The sequence below is a fragment of the Belonocnema kinseyi genome, chromosome 5 (assembly GCF_010883055.1).
Source record: "Belonocnema kinseyi isolate 2016_QV_RU_SX_M_011 chromosome 5, B_treatae_v1, whole genome shotgun sequence".
NCBI lineage: Eukaryota > Metazoa > Arthropoda > Insecta > Hymenoptera > Cynipidae > Belonocnema > Belonocnema kinseyi.
The window spans coordinates 98,415,917-98,437,789 of NC_046661.1; the positions used below are offsets into that span (position 1 = coordinate 98,415,917).

Genomic DNA, 21,873 nt, shown 5'->3' on the forward strand with positions numbered 1-21,873 from the left:
AATTATGTATATTCTGTTTTATTTCATTGTATTAAAGTTATCAAAAAAACTGCTTGAGTTATTAAAAATTGTTTAAACAAATGGAAACTTCTTAAAAAATAGAAAAAATGTATCAAAATGTAATTATTCAACAAAAAGTTGCATAGGATACCAATTTAAGAAAGAACCGGACATCTCTGACTCAATTTTTATAACTTTTATAAATAAACAATAATTATTTGTTTAAATAATTACATAATATTTTTAAAAAATTTAATACACCGAAGAATGGCCAACTATTACACTTAAATCAGAAAATACGAGTTTTTATATTTTTGGAAATAAATAATTATTTAAATAAGTTACATTTATTTAAACAATTAAAAATTCTTTATAAAGTCATGAGAAATATTAAATTTCCATTCGCAATTATTTGTATGGAAAGACGACAATAATTGCTGAAATTTCCAGCAATACGTAAAAATGTAGTTTTTTTATTTTTAGGTCATATTTGGAGCGCAGCAGGGGGGTGAGGGTGAGTTAAAAATAAAAGTTATTAGTATGGTTTTATTTCCTAGACACTTCTCTTTAATCCCTAAAAAGCTTGGCACGTTTCAATAAAACCCTGGAGCATGAGTTCGATTTTTCGATTTTAACATTTTTTAGTCGACATTTTTAAAGGTTTTGCTCAATTTTCCTCATGTGAAATGCAGATTATATCGAAAACTCAAGGGGCTTGAAAGACATGAAAGATATTTGTTTAAAACTGGCATAATCAAATTTTACACAATAATTTGTGATGGCAATGCAAACCGAAATAAAAATAATGCAAAGTATTTTTGCGCTTAATTTCATTCAACAACATCATTAGCTTAATTTTAATTAAGTAATAAAGAAGTTATAAAAAGCAAGAAATCAAGAAAGTCAATAAAAGTAAAAGAGAGAAAAAAATAAATATTATCATTGTGGGCGGTTATACAATTGACCCTCGCGATCGAAATTTTAAAGCAGTTGGTGGAATGGGTTTGGCTTCAGGGTCTAAAGGCATTGAATTCAATTACTTAATAATTGATCCAAACGTTTCAGCACCCAAAGGTGGCCCTCTTCAGTGGATTTTTTATTCTGTAACACATTACATAAATTCCTTGTCAAGGACGCAGTTTACAAGTTCGATTTTTTTGTGTAATGAAAAATTGTTTATCTCCAATTTTGGATAATTATTGAAAATGAGTAAGGATGGGAATGATTGGAATTATAGTAATTGATAAAGAAATAATTGTTAATTAAAAAAGAAATTTTATGATATTATTATTTAAAATATTTCTTTTAAAAAATTCCCGTCATTGTAAACTGGTTCTTTAAAAATGAATTCATATAAAAATGTATAATATAATAATTTACTGAATAAATAAATCCAATGACCAGGGCCACTATTCCATGCCGAAACATTTGCTCCATTATTATTTTATCAAATTCAATTATTTTAGATCATTAAACAAAACAAAAAAAATGCCACGACCAACTATCTTACAATAAATATAAATCTCGAAATCATAAGTCAGAATGATTTCAGAAACATTTTATAATTTTGTTCTTGTCGGTCAATGTAATCCTTCACTGATTATAACGATAAGAATAATATTTATTTAAAAAACACAGAAACACGTAAGACTAAAGTTGAGAAAAAGTGAAAAGCAAATACCAGGGCCTAAAATATTGCGTCGTCTGACATACTTTGTATAGTCGTGACTTAAAAGTGTGTAGTCAGAAATGAAAACATATGCAATTGAAAATTACCATTGTTTTTTAAGCAAAATTTTCAGTTTTCTGATGTAAAATTTTTAAGGTAAAAACAATTCGTTTTAATTCAATGTTTACTTAAATTATTATTCTTTAGTCTAAGAATGATTCAAATTTCTTTTTATTTATCGCAGGCTTTACAATATTTCCTCTGTTTTCCTCTATTCCCCTTCTTCTCGTTTTCCCATTTAAATTCAGACTGATTTAGAGAAACTTATTAAACCAACAGGAAAAAAAAAGTTTTTTTGATTGCAAATTTTGTATTGTTTGGAAGAAAATTTAATTATCTTGCCGAAAATTAATAAATGTTATTAAGAAGTATTCCTTTTTGGTTGAATACTCATATTTTTGGGGTAACAATCTGTTTTGCAAAAAAAAATTTTATTTTTGTTTGGAAATTCAACTGTTTTGTTGAAAATTAGTCTTTTTAGCTTGAAAATTTATCTTTGGTAGAAATTTCATATTTTTTGGTTAAAAATTCGTCTATTATGTTGAAAATGCAATATTTTAATGAAAAGGTAAGGAATTTAAAGCGTTTCAAGTTGATTTTTCTACTCAATTTCAATTTACATTTATTTTGCTTCTTTTAGTATGCAAATACGTGTAGCCCCAATTTTAAACAAATCAGGCAATTGCAAATAAAATTTTGAAGAATTGGAAAAAATAAGAAACACGAGGACATACAAAATTAGCAATAAAGAACTGACGTATTATAAATAACAGAATTAAAAACAATTTTTTTTCAAATTATAAAAAAACGAAAGGGAAGATTAAATTTTTGGTACATAGTTCAACGGTTTGGTTGAAAATTCATTATTTCGGGTTGAAGATCCTACAGCTTTTGTAGGAAATTGACTTTTTTACATGAAACTTCAAAAACATGAATGATTTTTTTTTCATGACTGAAAAAACTTTTTTGGTTGAAAATTCATCCTATTATTATGAAAATTCATTTCCAGCAGAGATTTTATCTTTTGCGATTAAAAATGCCACTGTTTCGTTGAAAATTAGTCTATTTTGGTTGAGAATTCAACTATTTTTTTTTAAATGTTATCTTTTTTGGTTGAATTCATCAACTGTTTTTTATATAGAATCAACATAATTTTTGGATTAGATATCAACTATTGCATTTTTTGTTAAGCATTCATCTTATTTTGGTTGAAGCTCCTAATTTTAATTGAAAATTCATCTCTTTAGGTAAAAATTTAAAAGTTTGATTAAAAAATTTTGTTTAAACTATTGTTTTTAATTGAGAATTCAACTATTATATTTTTGATTGAAAAACATAATTTGTAGTTGAAAATTCAACTATTTGATTGACAAAATTTAATTTTCACATCGAAGAATTTAAGTACTTTCTTAAAAAGTCGTCCTTGATGGTTGAATTTAATTTTTTTTATTTAAAATTAAAATATTTTGTGTTTTAATATCAACCATTACGTTTTTCATTGAAAACTCATATTTTTCGCTTGAAAATTCAGCTACTTGGTTGAATATTAAAATATTTTGTTAACAAACATTTGGTAGCTTGAAGATTCATAATTTTACATGAAAATTTATCTCGTGTGCTTAAAATCCCTCTTTTTGGTTTGTGAATTAATATCTGGTAGGCATTTAATATTTTTATGCTGCTGTTTAGTTTAAAAATGATCTAGTTTGGATGATTCAACTATTTGTTAAAAATTAATGTTTTTTGGTTGGATTCATCAACTGTTTTTTATATAAAATTAAAATGATTTTTGGTTTAGATATCAATTATTGTATTTTTCGTTAAGAACTTATATTTTTTTTGTTAAGATTCATAGTTTTCGTTGAGAATTCATTTATATAAGTGAAAATTAAAACATTTTGTGGAAAATCTGTTTTTCTCTGTTTGATTAAATTTTTCTAATTTTTGGGTTGAAAATTAAACAGTTTTGCAAAAATTAGTCTTTTTAGCTTGTAAATTCATCTTTGGTAGAAATTTTAATGTTTTGGTTACAAATTCAACTGTTCAGTTGAAAATTAATCTATTATGGTTGAGGATATAATTAACTTGTCGAAAAGTCATTTTTTTAATCAAATTTAACGGTCTTTGATTTCAAACAATAAAACTTTTTTTTTAATACCAACTATTATTTTTCACGTTAAAAAAAAAACATTTTGTCGGTTGAAAATTCAACTACATACTTGATTGAAAATTAAAATACTTTAGCAACAAATTTTGTTGGTTGAAAATTTGTTTTTTGTTGAGTTTAAAATAAAATTTTTGAATTGAAAATTAAACTAGAATTTTTTTGGTTAAAGCCGTATCACTGTTAGTTGAAAATTCAACTATTGATTTCAAATAAAAATGTTGGGTTTGAAAGTTAATCTCTTTCGGTTGAGGATTCAAATATATTGTTGAAAATTCGTCTTTTTTGGTCGGAAATTAGAAAAAACGACTTGGCAGAAAGTAGAAACTTGTTAACACTTCCTTTTGTTGTTAAATATTTATCATCTTAATTGAAAACGTCACTATGCTGTTAACAATTTTTTTTGTGAAAAATTAATTATTACTTAATGTTCAACCATCAGATTTTTTGTCGAAAAATTCTCGTTTTCAGATAAAAATTTATTTCTTTGGTTGAAAATTTAAATAATAATAAATAAATAATGAAATTATAATAATAATTTCTTTTTTCGTTGCCAATTAATTAATTATAACTCAAGATCTAACTATTACATTTTGTATTAAAAATGTATCGTTTTTAGTTGAAAATTCATGTAACCTATTGAAAATTTGTCTTGAAATTAACAGAAACTTGTTTTTATTTTTGAAAGAAACAATTGTATTGAGAATTTGGCGCGAATCACGATTGCTACTATAAGATTAGTTTTGTTCAATCTAATTTGCCTGATTAGAAAAATTAAGAAACAGTAAAATATAAAAAATACACAATGCGTAACAAAATATCAGAAATAGAAGAATTTAGAAATTATTATTTTTTTTTTAATTTTAAGAAAGTAAATAAAAGAAAGAGATAGAGACACAATCTAAGAAAAATGGAAGGGAGGAAGATCAACCTGCGAAATGCAATTGAGAGAGAAAGGCTCTGTGCAAGTGAAAGAGAAAAAGTAAAAGAGAGAGTGGGGGACATATCACATAGATAGTTGGGGGGGGGGGGGTAAGGAGAAAGACCATAAGATTGCGTCACAGCACGCACGCACATATATCGAGTCATGTTTAAAAATAGAATGTCGGATATTAAGGACCCCATACACCATCTTAGTTAGCTGCTTATGTATACGCTCCTGCATCTCTAAACCTACCATTCTCCATTCATACTTCCCATGTGCGAATGTGCGAAAGACAATTTCGCTGCTCGACGTCGAAGTCGATTTTATGCATGGGACAATGGATTCCTTCATTCTCTCGAGAGATCTGGAATCTAGATTTTATTTATCGGCACGTTTATTTTTTGTTTGTTTATCCACTTGAATGAGCCTTTTATAGGATTTTGTATTAATTTGTTGTGTGCATTTCCGTATTGCTTATCTTGTTTTTCCAAGAGTGTGATAAAGATAAGTCAAATGTTTTCAGGATTGCCACAAAACTTAGGGTGATGTTTTGTCGCTACCCACAGGGCGCAAAGTGTCGTGTAATCCAAAACGTAGTTCAAAATGACATTCGGAACGCAATCATGTACCAATTTTAGATTTTTTATTTTGAAAAATTCAGGACTAAATTTTTCTGGAAATGGTGCGAGTAGATTTTTTACTTTTTTATTAATTTATTATTTTCTTTATTATTTATTTTTTCAAGGCGACATTTTTCTTAAACTTCTCGTTCCTTGGATTTAATGCACAAGGGTATAGGAAAGATAAAAAAAATTAACTTGCATAGTTCAATGTTATAAACAAATTTTATTAACAAATAATCAACATCAGGGATTATTCGTCTTTAAAGTATATTTCTGCCTGAAATCGCTTGCTTTTATCGTTATGATACGTGGCCATTAAAATTTAGGATTAAATGTTATTTGTTTGTTTAAAAAACAAATGATATAAATAAATGCACATTTTTGGCGGTTTTAAGCAAAGAGAAATCCGGATTTTTCTGACCACGCTAAAAATATATTGCCAATAATAATTTTAACAAGATCAGAAAAAAGCTATATCTTTTAGCTTAAAAACACCTTATATATACATTTGTTTATAAAATAAGGAAATATTAATTCATGGCGAAATTTTTTCTGAAAACATCATTGGCAATATAATTTTAGCAAGGTCAGAAGAAAAAACGATTTCTTTTTACATAAAAACGTCAAAAATGTGCACTTGTTTATAAAATAAACAAATATTGATGACTGGCAAAATTTCTTCAGAAAACATCATTAACAATATAATTGCATGAAAGTCGGAAGAAAAAACGGTTTCTTTTCGCCTAAAAACGCCCAAAATGCGCATTTGTTTAGGTAATTTGTTTATAAAATAAATAAATATTTATGACTGGCAAAAATTTCTTCAGAAAACATCATTGGAAATATAATTGCAACAAGATCGGAGGAAAAACGGTTTATTTTCGCCTAAAAATGCCCAAAATGTGCATTTGTTTATAAAATAAACAAAGAACATTTGCTTTTAAATTTTAACGTCTACGTATCATAATAACGATGAAAGCTAGCGCTTTAAAAAGGTAAATTTTCAACTAAAATGATAAATTTTTAGCCAAAAGAGATGAATTCCTTAATCATAGACTATGAATTAACGATAAAATATTTGAGTCTTCAACCAAAATAGATTAATTTTCGACCAAACGGTTAAACTTTCTACGAAAATATTTAAATTTTCCCTTTTTGATGCTTTTAATTTAAAAAATAATGTTTTCTAAATTCTTTTATTTCATATATTTTTTCTCTTTATAGTTAATATTTTATGTCTTTCTGTTTCATACTTTTTTAAATTTCGGACTGCACACATTTGAATGTCGACCCCGCCCCCTCCCTCCTAATTAAAAGAAGATGCAAAAATAAAATTTTTAAACTGTCTCGATAACAAGCTTCACATGTAAAAATGCTCTAATAATAGGGAGAATAAGATGTTTTTTCACTAATGTAGGAGACCTTTTGAGACGTTTCAAAAATTTTAAAAGGATTCTTTTTGGAAATTAAAAAAAATTGAAGCCTTTTAAAGTTGTAAATTATGTTGGAATCTTTTTAAAACTTTGAAATATCTCTTAAAATTTTGAAAACTTGAAAAATGATAGAAAAATGTTGCCTCAAAAACTTCTATACCCTTTTTCGAAATTTCAGGGAATAATTTGAAATATTTTTTTTATTTTCTCGTAAAATTCATTTTTCAAAATACACAATTATTTGAAATTTTCGTAGGAATCTTGAGAAATTTTTTTTAAATTTCTTAAGAAGTTTCAAGATTTCAAAAATCTACATTTTTTGAAATGTTTGAAACCTTTCAAAGTTTAAAATTATTTCTTACTCTTTTCAAAACTTTTAAATATCTCCAATTAAACTTAATAAAATTTTTTCAAAAATTTCGTAATCTTGCAAATTTGAAACATTATTTCTTAAAAATCTTTTACATTATTTTCGAGATGTTAGGAAATCGTTTACAATTTTTTGAAATCTTTGAGCATTTCCTCTTAGAATTAATTTAAGAAAATGAAAAATCGTTTGATATTTTTACATGAATTCAAATAAAACCTTTAAAAGTTCTAAAACATATTTTAATGTTTTTTTTCAAAATCTTTCAACATATCCTTTTGTTTAAAATTTTTTAATATTTCTGAATCAATTAAAAACTTCTAAACGCTGTTAATATTTTTTAAAAAATTATTTTTATACGATCAGATTATTTTGATCACTTTTGTACATTTTTTTTAATTCTGCAACCTTATAAAATCTAAATCTTCTAAGAATCTAAGATGAAGGATTTTTTTTAATACTCTGTATGGGCTGTTCCGGTATATATTTCACGCACATATTTTTATTTTGCAATCAAGTGATCTGATAAGAGCAGATTGTCTAATTTGACATATTGGGCAAAACCTAGTCTTTACCGCATTATTCACGGACAGGGTTACACCCAAGTACACGATGGGGACCTTCAGCTTAAGGTGGGATCCGAACCACCAGAACCTTGTTAAAGGAAATAGAAAAATATCTAGAGATACCGGCTCAGGGATCGAACCCCGGGCCTCTAATGTGAAGTCCGAGCGCCTAGCCACCTAAGCTATCGATGCTCTTTTTATTATTATGTGACATTATTTTTTTTTTTTTTAATAGCCTATGTGTGGCAAAACAGAACCTTAAATAAAAAACTAAACGAAAGATCGTTAGTATATTTAACAAGTTACTTTAAATAAGCTTTCGTCTAAAAAGTGGAAAATTTATCTCATCTTGTTTGCCTAGCTCGTTATTTAGTATGTCTACAGTAAAAAAGGGTGCCTATTATAGTCCTCAGTAGAAATCCCCCAGCTTTGGATTTTTCCGATATTTTATATTCTTATTGCAGATACGTGCTTTAGAACAGGAAAGGGTATTTAGGGAATGTGATTATTCTGATAAATATTCCTAATTTGAAAAGTATCGAAATAAATTAAATTAAATAAAACTGCAAACCGAAGAAATTCTAAAGGGGATTAAAATGGGAAAGTTCTAACAGCTGTCTCCTCAAACTTGCCGTGGGAAAGCAGCGGTTAGAGTTATGCAATGTAAGTGAGTTATAACAGAAGAAGGTAAAAATAAGAACACAATGATAACATGCAAACAGCCACACACAGGCTAGGTTTTGTCAGAGAGATATTTATTATTTGAGGCCATGTTATACTTATCCGATTCCTACCTTACCGACATTCCTTTTTCGCAACGCATGCCCACACTAATTGGGTTATAAAGTTAAATATTTGAGAAATTAATTAAAAGGTAAAAAAACTTTATATGCTTATAAATTTCTCGAAATACAAAAAAAAATCCGACATTTTCCAAAATTAAATTTTTTAGTTCCAGTTTAGAACTAGATTTTTCAACTTGATATCTCGATTAGCGTAGACGTAATTTGTTGCGCAAAAAAAACTGTAACGCTGGAATCGAGCAAGTATTACATGTCCCTAAAAATACAAAATAGCAGTTTCAAGTAAAATTTTCACTACTTTCAAATTGTTTAAAACATTTTTTCAGTAAATTGTGGAATGTTACTAATGCTAAAGCTGATTAGTGTCGCAAATATTTTTTGCAGTTGTTTATACAATATCTACTTCTATCATATTATTTGCATCAAATCGCTAAAACTGAGTTTTTTTTCTGTAATTAATAAAACAGTTAATGAATGCTAAGAGTAATATTTGTTGCAATATTTGGTAATAATTTAAGCAATTTTCATTGGTTTAAAAGATTTTTTTGCAGTGTAAATGGTTAAAAGTTATTCTTTTCCGGAATTAGGAACGCAGTTAATGAACATTAAAGTGATATTTTTTGTAAAAGACAGCTTAAAATTATTTAAACATTTAATATCAGTTGCTCCGTTTCTTAGGAAAGATAGAGAAAATTATTTTTTCGAATCTCTGCGACACTATATCGCTTATTATTCAGTATTTTCTTATCTCAATGAAATCGATCTAAAGAAATAACTATTCATAAGTAAATGTAAAAAATTGTTTTAAAAAATCATTCTTGTTTAAACAATTACAAACCATGTCACTCTTAACATTTATTAAATGCGTAATTAATTCAGGAAAATAATAAATTTTCACAATTCACGGGGGGAAAAATGTTTAAACAAATGAAATATGTTTAAATAAATATGATTTACAGTATATAAAGTATACATACAGTAGATAATGTTTACTTACAGTATATAAAAAATACTTGGAAATTTGTCGTCCGATTTTTTGTCTAAGAAAATTACAATTTCAAATTGAAAACTTGGGTAATTTAATAAAGTTCACTAAAGAATGTTTATATGGTCCTAAATTTCCAGAAAAACAAAAAAACTTTCCACACATTTTCCAAAATTGAATTTTTTGGTCTCAATTAGCGTGGAAGTAAGTTGCTGCGCAAAAAAATGGTGAAGTAGAAACCCTAAAAAATGCAAAATAGCAGTTTTATACAATATTTCACTTCGTATCACTTGGTATTTTCCTATTTCAATGAAATATGCCTGAAAAAATAACTATTCAGAACATAACCGCAAAACATTATTTAAAAAATTTAAGATTGGTTAAACACTTTGGATATCAGTTTCAAGGAAAAAACAAAGTAAATAATTATTAAATGTTTAAGTAACTTCAAACTGTCTTTTACAAAAAATATCGCTCTTAAAATTTATTAACTGCGTCAATAATTCAAGAAAGTAGTAACTTTTCACGATTTACGAGGTAAAAAATTATTTAAACAAATTAAAACTGTTCAAGTGATTTCGAAGTGTTTTTCACAAAATGTATTAATTTTAAAATTTATTGAATGCGTAATTAATTTCAGAAAATAATACTTTTTCAATATTTACAGAGTAAAAATTGTTTAAACAAATTAAAATTGTTTAAATAATTATGAATCATCATTAAAAAATACATTACTCTCATAATATATAACTACCAAATCTGTTTTTGAATAAATATTACTAACAATATTAATATTAATATTGTTTAGCAATTAATTTGAAAATGAAACAATGAATTTGACATGAAATTGCTATTTTGCATTTTGGGGGAATTGAGGCATAAAGTTGTGATTCTGTGAAAATAATTAAAAGGCGCTAAGAAATATATATATGGTCCTGAAATTCTGGAAATACAAGAAAAATTTCCAAAAATCTTCAAAAATTGAATTTATGGTAGGTTGAACAATTTAGGACCATACAACGTTTCTTGCTGCCTTTTAATTAATTTCCTAAATTTTCGACTAGATATCTGGATTCGCGTGGACGTAAGTGGTTGCGCAAAACAGGTCGGTAAAGTAGGGATCGGGTAAGTATTTCATGAACGCAAAAAATGCAAAATAGCAGTTTTATGTCAAATTTATGCTATTACTCTTTACTTTTTTGAAAAATTATTCATTTATGGATCGATTTACTAGTTATAAACAAATATGAAAAAAAATTGTCAAATAATGCTATTCCCGCTAAAAAAAGTTATTCTGGCTAAAACTGCTAAGTATTGATGTAGGAACGACATTTTATAAAAAAAATAAATATAAAGTTAAGAATAATCACTGTAATAAACAGTTTCTGTGGCAAAAAATATAAATTTGAGGTGTTTAACGATTGTAATTTTCTTTAATTGCCTGAACTCTTACAGATAGTCCTAAATAATATAACTTTTATAATATTTGGTGAAATATAACAATATAAATGTTAATAAAAAATTAAGATAAAAAAATGCCACATTTTGGCTACACGGAAATTCTACTGCTATATTTTTGGTTCAAAATTGATCTCCTTAATAGTTAAAAATTCTAGAGATTGATTGAAAATGTAATTATTGCATTTATAGAAAATGATTCTTCTTGGTTAAAAAATCATCTTTTGGGTTGACTGTTAAACTCTATTCAACTTTTAAACAAGTAAAATAAAAATTTCCAATAAATTATGGATTTTTCAAGCCAAAAAGACTGATTTTATACAAAACAGTTGCATTTTCAAATTGAAAATATGATCATTTCACACAAAAAAATACGTTTGAACCAAATATTTGAACTTTTTTAAATTAAAATGATGAATCTTCAACCAAAGAATGAATTTCATCTGAAAAGTTTAACTTTCTACCAAAGGAGTTGAAATTTTAAAAACAACAAAAAAAAACAGATTTTGTTAAAAAGAAATAATCAAAGAGAGTCAAATCTGGATTGAGGTTTTTGGGGCTAACGGTCTTCTGATTTCTCTCTCTGTTCTGTCACGCGTGAGTGAACACAGCAGCTCCTCTCACCCAACCCGGTGGCGGGGCCTCAATTCTCGGAAACGCTATATCCAGAATCACTAAATCCAGATTCGACTGTATTTGAACTTCCTACCATTGTTAAATTTTTCACAAATTAGATGATTTTTCAATAAAACAACTGAAATGAAGTTCCAAGTTACTGCAAAAATCGTAATTAAGATACGATCCAAATTCCTTGTTTAAAATAGTAACAATGTTACCCTAAAAGTTTCAAATAATGTATCTTGTCACATTTAACTACCCAACTCTGCTACAGAAACTGTTTTTTGTTTAACTAAAAAAAACATTAATTTAAAAAAAAAAAAATTACGCCTCTCCCTGATGATGAAATGCCATTTCGGTCAAAGAAAACTTTGAAAACCATAAAAGAAAAAGATCCAGCCTCGAGGTACCGCGAAAATGGAACTTTAACTCAAAGGACCTTGGACTTGCCTCGTGGATAGAAAAGGCCACGATTTGGTCGTAGGATTGTCATAGTGTTATGTTAGCCTACTAGATATATTCGATTCGAATAAGTTGCATTTGGAGGTTTAGCCATGGAGGTAACTAATCGTAGGCAGCAGGTATATAAAACGGCACTTACAGCGCCGTTGGGTTACCATATCGGGCACCTTGCTGACCTCGCCTGCTGTCTTCTCTCTGTCTCTTATACATTACCTTTCTCTCTCTCTCTCTCTCTCTCTTTCTCTCTCCTTTAACACCCCCTCTCTCTTTCTCTCTCACTCACTCTCTCATCACACGAGAGCGGGCGCCTCACTTCCCCCCTCCCCCTCATAACCAACCCACTTGACCCACCCCCCACCCATTTTTTCGTCATCATCACTGTCATCAAAGTTAATCCTTCGATTACACCCGACACGACTATCACGTAATCTATAATAGGATTTTTTGTAACACCACAAACGATCGTCTATGATCAAAATTTATGGCCAAAAATGATTGTGAAAACGAATTGTTAGGAGAATTTAAATGGTCATATGGTACGGAAGATTTAGTATTGGATTTCGGGTCTTTTAAATTTTATTCTAACTTCTTTCTTTGAGTTTTACAGATGGTGTAGTTAATTTAAAAAATTAAAAATTTAATAGAAAAATTTTTTTCTGGAAATAATAGAACTTGAGGTAGTAAAATTCTTAATGTTTTCTTGCTGCAGGAAACAAAATATGGTTAAGCACTTTTTAGAAGACGAAGTTTTAAGAAAGGCTAAAAAATAATAAAAAAAATTATTATGAAGTATGGCTAAACCAAATGGTGCGGTTATCCAACATAAAAAATTCAATAATTCTGTGAGCAGATTTTGTTTAAAGAAAATACTTAGGAGTGAGCAAGCTATTTAATCAAAATTTCTTATGTCCTTTCCAAAATTTGATCTCTGATAAATGGTTTATCTATGATTTAAGAATTAAAATAATGTTACCAATGATGTAATTTAAAATAAAAAAATCATTATTTTAATGAAAACATGTTAAAACTAATGAAAATTGAGTTGATCAATGTTTTTTCGCAATTGAGTTTTTTGGTACTAATAATTTTTGAAAAATGTTTCAACTTTAATAAATAATGGTGTCATTTTTCGGGGGAAAAAAAACTATACAAATCTACATTTTCCAATTGTGAAAAGAAAATTTTCAAAAACTTTTCTTAAACTAATAATTATATTTGAAAATTATTTACTTATTTTTAAAATTAGAAACAGTAGAAAAGTAGGGAATGTTTTCTTCGAAACAATAAGCCTAGAATTATCAAAATTCAACTATTTAAAAAAATAGATATGAAACGCCAGTATGAAAAAATTCAATTACAAAAACTTTTAGTTAAATAAATATTTTTCACAAGGCTTAAACTTTTTTCAACAAAAATAAAGTTTTTTCATTTTAATTTTCTATATCATTGAGAACTTTTTTCTTCCAGAGGCCTGGTTTTTCGCACAACTGCCTTAAGGTAGTCGTGCCAAAAATCAGATATCTGATTAAAATAGTTTTTCTATGATTTTAAGAACCAAATCAATTTTAATGGTAATGATATTTTCAAACAAAAAACTTATTTTGCGTAAAAAACTAAAGCTTAAATTATTCATTTATAACATTTTTTAAATAAATGACAGCTTATTTTTTTAGTAAATAAATTCTTTACAACTCCATTATTTCCCGTTTTGAAAGTTAATGTTTCTATGATTAAAATGGTTGAAAAAATGTTTATAAAACACGTTTTTTAAAAAAGAACTAATGGAATTTTAAAACTTATTCGCTTATTAATGAAATAATTAGTTTTCGTAAGTTTTCAACTTTCTGTTTTTTTTTCAATAAAAAATCATGTTTTTTCTTCCATTTTTTGCACAAAACCCAGCTCTTAAAATAAAAAATTTTTTTTATTATTTTAAAAATCCAACTAATAATACCGATAACGATATTTTAAATAAGAAACATTACTTTGAAGAAAAGATTTTAAAACATACAAAAAAAACATTTATTTTAACAATATTTTTTCTAATTTAATTTTACATTGAATTTAGTTCATACTTTTGATTTTAATCAATCATTATTATTTTTCGAAAAAAAAACATTCTGAATAGATCTAGAATTAGTAAAATTCTTATTAATTTCAATTGGCAAAATAAATAATCCGGTTAGGGACGTTTTCAAAGTCGAATTAAAAAAAAGAATCGAAAATGATTTAATAAAGATTATGAACCATGATAAATTATAATTATACTATTATAATAGTATTTATTATATTATGATAGATTTTACGCAAAAATTTATTTTTTAATTAATTTTATTAGGGCTAAACCAAATGATAAATTTATGAGGTTATCAAAAATTAGAAAATTCAATATTTTTGCGAGCAAATTTTGTTTTAAAAAACAACTTTAGAGTGAGCAAGCCTTTTTAATTCTAAATACTTTTTAATTTAATAGGCTAAATTCTCGAAAATATTTATTACTAATAAATTGTTTTATTTTCTGATAAATCAATTATAAATTCAACTATTCTTACAATAAAATATTGTTCTCATAAGAATCAATTCAATCTTCATTTTTCATCACGCCTAGGATGCGCGACTATTCATTCGCGCGAAATTTTCTACATTGTATGTTAAAAAATTTTATATCAAATTCCTATTACAATTTCTTTTTGTGTGTACCTTGATTTGGCACTGCTTATTCAGATATTGCAAAATGAACCTTTTTTTTTTAATTTGACATTAAAAAAGGTTCTCATAGCACCTACGGCTTTGACGATTACATTATCATTGCCATAATCGCGCTTCGCGCTCTACTGTTAGATTATACAGGCTCTATTTTTTTTTAATGTGGGCTTATCGGAAAATTCGGCAAAAATAGTTTTAAAATATATTTGGTATCTAGTGAAAATTTTTGGATCTATGAAAAAAATAATTTTTTTTTTGAAGATTCAAATTTTTTAAAAGTATATAACTTTTCTAATTTTCATCAAAATTAAACATTTTATTTGCATAATTTGCAAGTCTTTTACCCATATATAAGAAACTTTGACAAAATTTCAAGAACAAAAGTTTCAAAATTTTGAAAATGCACTCAATTTTTTAATTTTGGTTCGAAATATCTAATTAACAAACTTAGCTTTTATTTTGGGGACCTTGAGACGTGTATCAAATGCGGACTTGATTGGACAAATTCTACAAAAGATAGCGTGGCTACAACATTCAGGTAACCATACATACAGACATACAGACAGACGTGCAGACAGACAGACAGACACCGACAAAATTTTATGATTTTCGGATTCTGTACGCGCCGAAACGTAAAGATCCGTTGAAAACAAGAGATCGAAAATTTGGACGATTACATTACACTAACGTTTTTAATTTTCATCCAAATTAAAAATGTCACTTGGATAATTTGCAAGTGTTTTTGTCAAGTATCAAAGACATTGAGATTTTCTGAAACTTGAAAAAAATTGCCTAAAATGTTGAAAAAAGCTCTAATTTTTTAATTTGTTTGCTAATCGAAAAATTCGGCTAGAATAGTTTTAAATATATTTGGTATCTACTGAAAATTTTAAATAAAATTTTTGGATTGACGAAAAAAATAATTTTTTCTATTTTTTGAAAATCTTCAAATTTTCGAAATGTATATCACTTTTCCAATTTCCCTGAAGATTAAACATTTTATTTGGATAATTTGTAAGTCTTTGACCCATCTATGAGATACATTGACAACCATTTTTATAAGTTTAAAAAAAAAATGAAAATTTTGAAAATGCTATAATTTTTTTAATTTTGGGTTAATCGAAAAATTCGGGTAAAATTGTTTTGAAATATATTTGGTATCTGGTGAAAATTTTGAACGAAATTTTTGGATCTATAAAAGAAACAATTTTTTCTATTTTTTGAACATTTAAAAATTTTTAAAAGTATATGACTTTTCTAATTTTTATCAAAATAAAAAATTTTATTTAGATAATTTGCAACTCTTTTACCCATATATAAAACACTTTGACAACAATTTATAAAATTTAAAAAGGAAAAATTTTGAAATTTTGAAAATGCTCTCAACTTTTTAATTTTGGTTTGCAACATCTGATTAACGATCTTAGCCTTTATGTTTTGGACCTTCAGGAATGTATCAAATGCGGACTTGATTGGACAAATCCTTCAAAAGTTAAAGTGGCTACAACATTCAGGTAACCATACAGACATACAGACATACAGACAGACACCGATGAAATTTTATGGTTTTCGGATTCTGTGAGTGCCGAAACCAGAGAAAATACCAGAGAGTTAAAAACCAGAGATTAAAAATTTGGACAATTACATTACATTCTCAGGAATGAGAATGTAAAAATCAAAACGCCCAAAACCGATTAAAAAAATTTTTTCGACTGAGGTAAAATTTTAATTTGAAATGAATATAGTTTAAAGTAAATTTGAGAATTTTTAAAAAATTAAACACAATATGCTGTTCTTATTGAAGAACCTGTCAATAAAATGCAATGAGTCTGGTCGAATGATATTTTGACAATATAATACAATAAATTACAACAATATGAAAATTGTAATTTTTGGTAACAAATTTGCAATTTCTTGTAAGATTTTATAAACTTGTCAAAACATCAGCAAAAATTTTAGTTTCTACTAAATTTTTCTGAAATATTTATCTATTAAAAAAATCTGCACGAAATAAATTGCTGAGCTTAAAACAAATATTTGCTATTAAGGGCATAAATGTTATATTTGTTACTTCTATTTTTGTAAGAAGTTCATTTAATTGTTAATGTATATTATAAATGCATTTAAAAAAGTATACATAACTTAAAGTAAAGAAGGGAATTATAAACATTTATTTCAATTTTGCTGTCAGTTTTTACTACATAATTAGGAAAATTTATAACCAGATTTTTTTCTCTAATGAAGCTATTAAAGTTTCTTAACTCGAACGGCTAGATGATTTTCACACTAGAAAAATGGTGTACTTAAGGCTGAAAAGTGTGCACTAAACTCAATAATAAAACGAGCAATAATGGCACAGTTACTAGCTTTTTACAGCCAATGTTTAATCTCGTTTTTGTATGCTTTCATTATATTCTGAAGCAATACTTTCCTAGTTGTAAACGTGACAAATTGAATTTATTTGTAATAATTATTAAATTATTCTCACTAAAGTATCATTATTATTAATTTTTAAAATTATTTTATTAATAATTGAATATAATACTATTACAAATAACTAAAAAAATTAATCTAATAATAATACATAGAGAAAAAAATTACGATAATTCTAGCTGTTTTTTGCGAATTTTAAAAACCATTCTTAATTTCAGGAATGTCATTCTATATTGAAAGAGAAATAAACTTGAGACAAGAGCTCAGAGTAAATCTGCGCACACTCAACGGCGCGGCGACGGATCATCCCACGTGCCTCGACTGACGAGAATGGCTTCCGAATAATGAGTTTTTTTTGTCGTAAAAAAAGCAAACGTTTGTCCACAAGATTCTCTAATAGAATTCAAGCGAGCTTGGGGACTTTAGCGGCGAGTGGTGAAAGCGGACAATTTGGGGGTCGATGATTGCGTGCGAATTTCGAAATAAAGTAGTCTGCATTAACTATCTACAAATCCAGAAAAATAATCTTGAGGCTGGTCAATTTTTATTTCATTACAAATTCTCGAGTTTAATAATAACATTGAAAAAATAATGAAATGTAAATTTATTAGAATTATTAACTTGTTGCAAAACTCTCTTTACGCAGAGTCTAAGATTTAAAAAAAATGTAATTAGTATATTTCGATACAAAAAGTCAAATGGACGGATTACTCACTGTGAGTGTGAAGGCGAGGCGAAGACGAGCCAAAGGGTGAGCAATCTGCCTTCACACTCGCAGTGAGCAAACCGCCCATTTGGCTTAAGATTGCTTACCGTTTACAGACGTGGAATATAACCTCACTGGCCACATACGATCTTAATACAGTAACCGTTTACGCCGTAAAATGCTACTAGTAGCAAAATTGGTGAGCGAACTTCGTTTATAACCACGGCCAATGTTTTACTCACGGATGTCTCACCATTTTCGATGTCTATACGCCGTGTTAAAACGAAGGTTTTGCATGCATGTGTAAAGAATAAAAATATTCTGATGATATTTAAATTTGTTTTTTACTTTCTATAAAATCTTCAGTCAAAAACCCTGTTTTAAATATAGCAATAAGCAAAAAAAATGTTTAAGGTATATAGAAAATGCAATATTCCTCAAATGTTAACAATTTAGCAGACAATCCGAATGTTGCGCAGGTCATTTTCGTGCATACGGCCTCATTTCGACGCGGAAATAAATGTAGATAACGCTGAGTTTAATGCAGCTGTGCAAGTGTCCACAAAGCTCAACTACCTCTAAGAGAGATTTGTTATTCCTACAATTGAGTACATTATACGTATTATTTAGAAAATTATAGCGGACCAATTTTATTGTTAAAAAAAGTTCAACGTTTCATAAACGTACATCTTTTTTATTATCTTCATTTATATTTGCAGTCACGAAAAAAACAGATCCGAGGAAAAAACATTTAATTTTACATTCATAAATTGCAATATTATTGAAGGAATTGTTTAAAAAGGAAAATATCATTGTTCATGACATGATTTGAAACATTAAAAAACTATTCATATAAAGTCAATTTGCCTCAAATCATAAACAAAAATTTAAACAAAAATTATAAATAAATAACTGCTTTTTATCATTTCTTTATTTCGTTAAATTACATGTGATCAAGTTTGAGAAAACCTTTTTCTCGAATGAAATTATTATCATTTATTAAAATTGTAACATTGAAAAAAAATTTGTACGTAGACAAAAGTTCTATTCAAATAAATTATTTTTGTGTTTTAAATTTCTTCATGAAAAATATTTTATGTTTTAAGCAATACGATTAATAATGATATTGCGATTCTTTGAAGTATAATTAAAATTTTCTTCAAGATTGTATAAGATTGTATATCAAAATAATTAAAATTCTTTTTCTATAATATTAGCAACATTATAAGAAACCGAATAATTTTCAAATCAGCCATAAAATATATTGTCTTTTAGAGGAAATTAGGAGACATTTATTATTGAGATAAGAACATTTTTATTTTTACGAAGTTACAAGTATTTGATTTTTGACGGATGTTCGAAAAAAATTAAATTACTAGTTTTTGACATTATTCAGATATTCCGTCTTTTTTCGCATTCAGGTAAGTGTTACTGGACTCTTTTGAAACTTAGTCGTAACATTTTAACAACGTTCAAAATTAACAAAAAAGACCGATTTTTTAAATGTAAAAATTCGAATTTTACAAAAAATCACAAAAGAGCAAAAAGGATTTTTTATATAACTTCACAAGGTGTCCAAACATCTTTCTTAATATTTTTTCGCACCTTTTGTTGCTTCCAAGAAAAAAAGTTAAAATTTTATTTTTTTAACTATTCGCTGCTGTTTTGTTAATTTTCATCTTCTTTCAAATTTTCCGACGGATTTCAAAAGAGGCCAGTAAGACTCACTACAATCCGAAAAGGATGTTGAAATAACTGAATAATGTCAAAAAATATACAAACTTACGCAACAAAATTGTATTTCTTTGGAAAATACATGTCAAAATTCAACAAATAAAATAAACTTAGAACAAGGTTAAAATCTGAATTAAAAAATGAACATATTGTTGAATAATTGTCTTATTAATTTGTATTGTTATTAATTATTCCTGTGTAATATTTATTCCTTCATTAAATTACTGGATTAGTTTTTTTTTTTTTAATACAAATTAATTTTAAAAACCGTGTGGGATCACCTTTTTTTCGTCGAAAATTACATGAAAGGTCACGTGACCGTTTATAACGGCGCGGGAAATTCGAATTCAGTTTTTTTAAGGGGGTCTGACACGGTCGTTGGTATCGAATTGCTTTGCGTCACCATCGGCGATGGTTACCTTGTCGCAAGGTGGTCATGGTCCCGGCGGCCTAGTCGTCCAGTCCCACACTGAGAGAAAATTATGGTTGATTCAACAGTATTACACATACTGCTAAAACATTTATTATTCTTACTAAGCGTTTTATATCCAGGAAAAATTTAATCAGATCAATTATAATTAGTTTATTTAATATATAATTGTTTTATTATTGTTCTTTTGTTTATTATTATTCTTTTGTTTTTGATTATTATTTCGTTATTGAACTAATATAATATTTTGAACATTTAGATTTATTTAATATTCTATGGTTTCTTAATGATTTCAATATTTACAGATTTTATCATTCTGATATTCTTTCTATTTTATTGAAGAAGATTTATCTGCACTTTCGCGATATCAGCTGCGTAACTAAACTGCGTAACTTTGCAAGGGTTTGTGTTTGTAGACACAAAGAACTGTAAGGCGATGCGCAATGCACGTTTTATCGGTAATACGTATGCAACAGAAGTAAATAATTCGCTCCGAAGAATAATCCAATCTTGCTCTCCTTTTTAGAACAAAATCCTTTCAAGTATCTTCCCACCTGTTTTAATGCCTCATCTACACTTAAAATCATATACTCTTATCGCAATTTATTCAAATTTAATCAAACGGTTTTCCTTCTTGTTATAGACCTCAAAAAAAGTCATACTTTGAATAAAAATTTGCCAATCTCGGGCGCTTCTATTTTTACTCAAGTAACGTTCCTATAAATAACAATTTATCATTTACATAATGATATCTTTTGACTATAGAAGATGAGAATACAAAAATTGTTTGTTTTAGAAATGGCTTTTTTCACTTTTATAAAAAGGCACTTGAGCTGTCACAGGTAATAAATAACGCAATCGGGGAGAGTGATTGGAGAAACGAAGGTCGTGAGAAAAGGATCACTTGACAGGTGTCAAAAAAGCTGGGGTCCGAAACGCGTTGGCGGAGGGGCTCACCTTCCTCCTTTTTCATTTGCTCAGCCTGATCCTTCGCCGGACTACGAAGCACAACATCACAGCACACTTTTTTCGTCGAGCACCGATTCGCGGAAACTGCGTTTCAGGAGCGCGAAGAACGGGCCTCAGAGCTCAGAGCGCTCAATGTCCCTTCGCGCATGCGTGCCACTCCCTTCCCCTCCAGCGGAAATCCCCACCAAACCGACCTTTCCCTACCCCCCACCAAGCGACAGTCATTGGGCCTGACAATGCTTCTAAGACCCCCGCGACTTTCCTCGATTCTTCGCGCTGTTTTTAATTTGTATTTATTAATTTTATAGCTCCTTGAAAAAAAGTTCAGAATGTAAAATTCCGACGAAGGACAGAACAAAAGTTAACTTTATGGTTCAATTTAAAATGTAGGCTACAATTCTCGACTGATGCAGCTTTTTTCATGAAATGAAATATTTAAAGAAAATGGTCGGATATGACTTTTGAATAATTTCTTGAAAATGATTGCTTGAAAAAATGTAAATTACTGAATTTATTTTACAAATAAAGCATCTTAATATAGACTTCACACTCTTTCTCCTATTGCCCACTTTTCTCATTTTTTAAAGAATTTCCCTTTTTAACCTTGTTTTCAAGAAACCTTTTTTATTTTTAAATGCAAACTGAATTAATAGAACTGAATAAGAAAATCGAACAATTTTTTGTTTACAATTGATCTCTTTTGGTTGAAAATCCTATTATGTGGTTGCAAATTTACCTACTTTAATGAAAATTCATTTTTTA

The 21,873-nt window shown here is 27.7% G+C and overlaps 1 protein-coding gene across 3 annotated transcripts in view; it reads right to left on the reverse strand.

Moving 5' to 3' along the window:
* Nucleotides 1-21,204, reverse strand: part of LOC117173991 (cell division control protein 12) — a 154,356-nt gene extending 133,152 nt beyond the window's left edge. For all 3 annotated transcript variants that reach the window (XM_033362679.1, XM_033362678.1, XM_033362677.1), the window contains exon 1: nucleotides 21,100-21,204. The gene's annotated coding sequence lies outside the window, so the exon portion shown is untranslated. The remainder of the gene's footprint in view (nucleotides 1-21,099) is intronic.
* Between the last annotated feature and the right edge of the window lie 669 nt (nucleotides 21,205-21,873).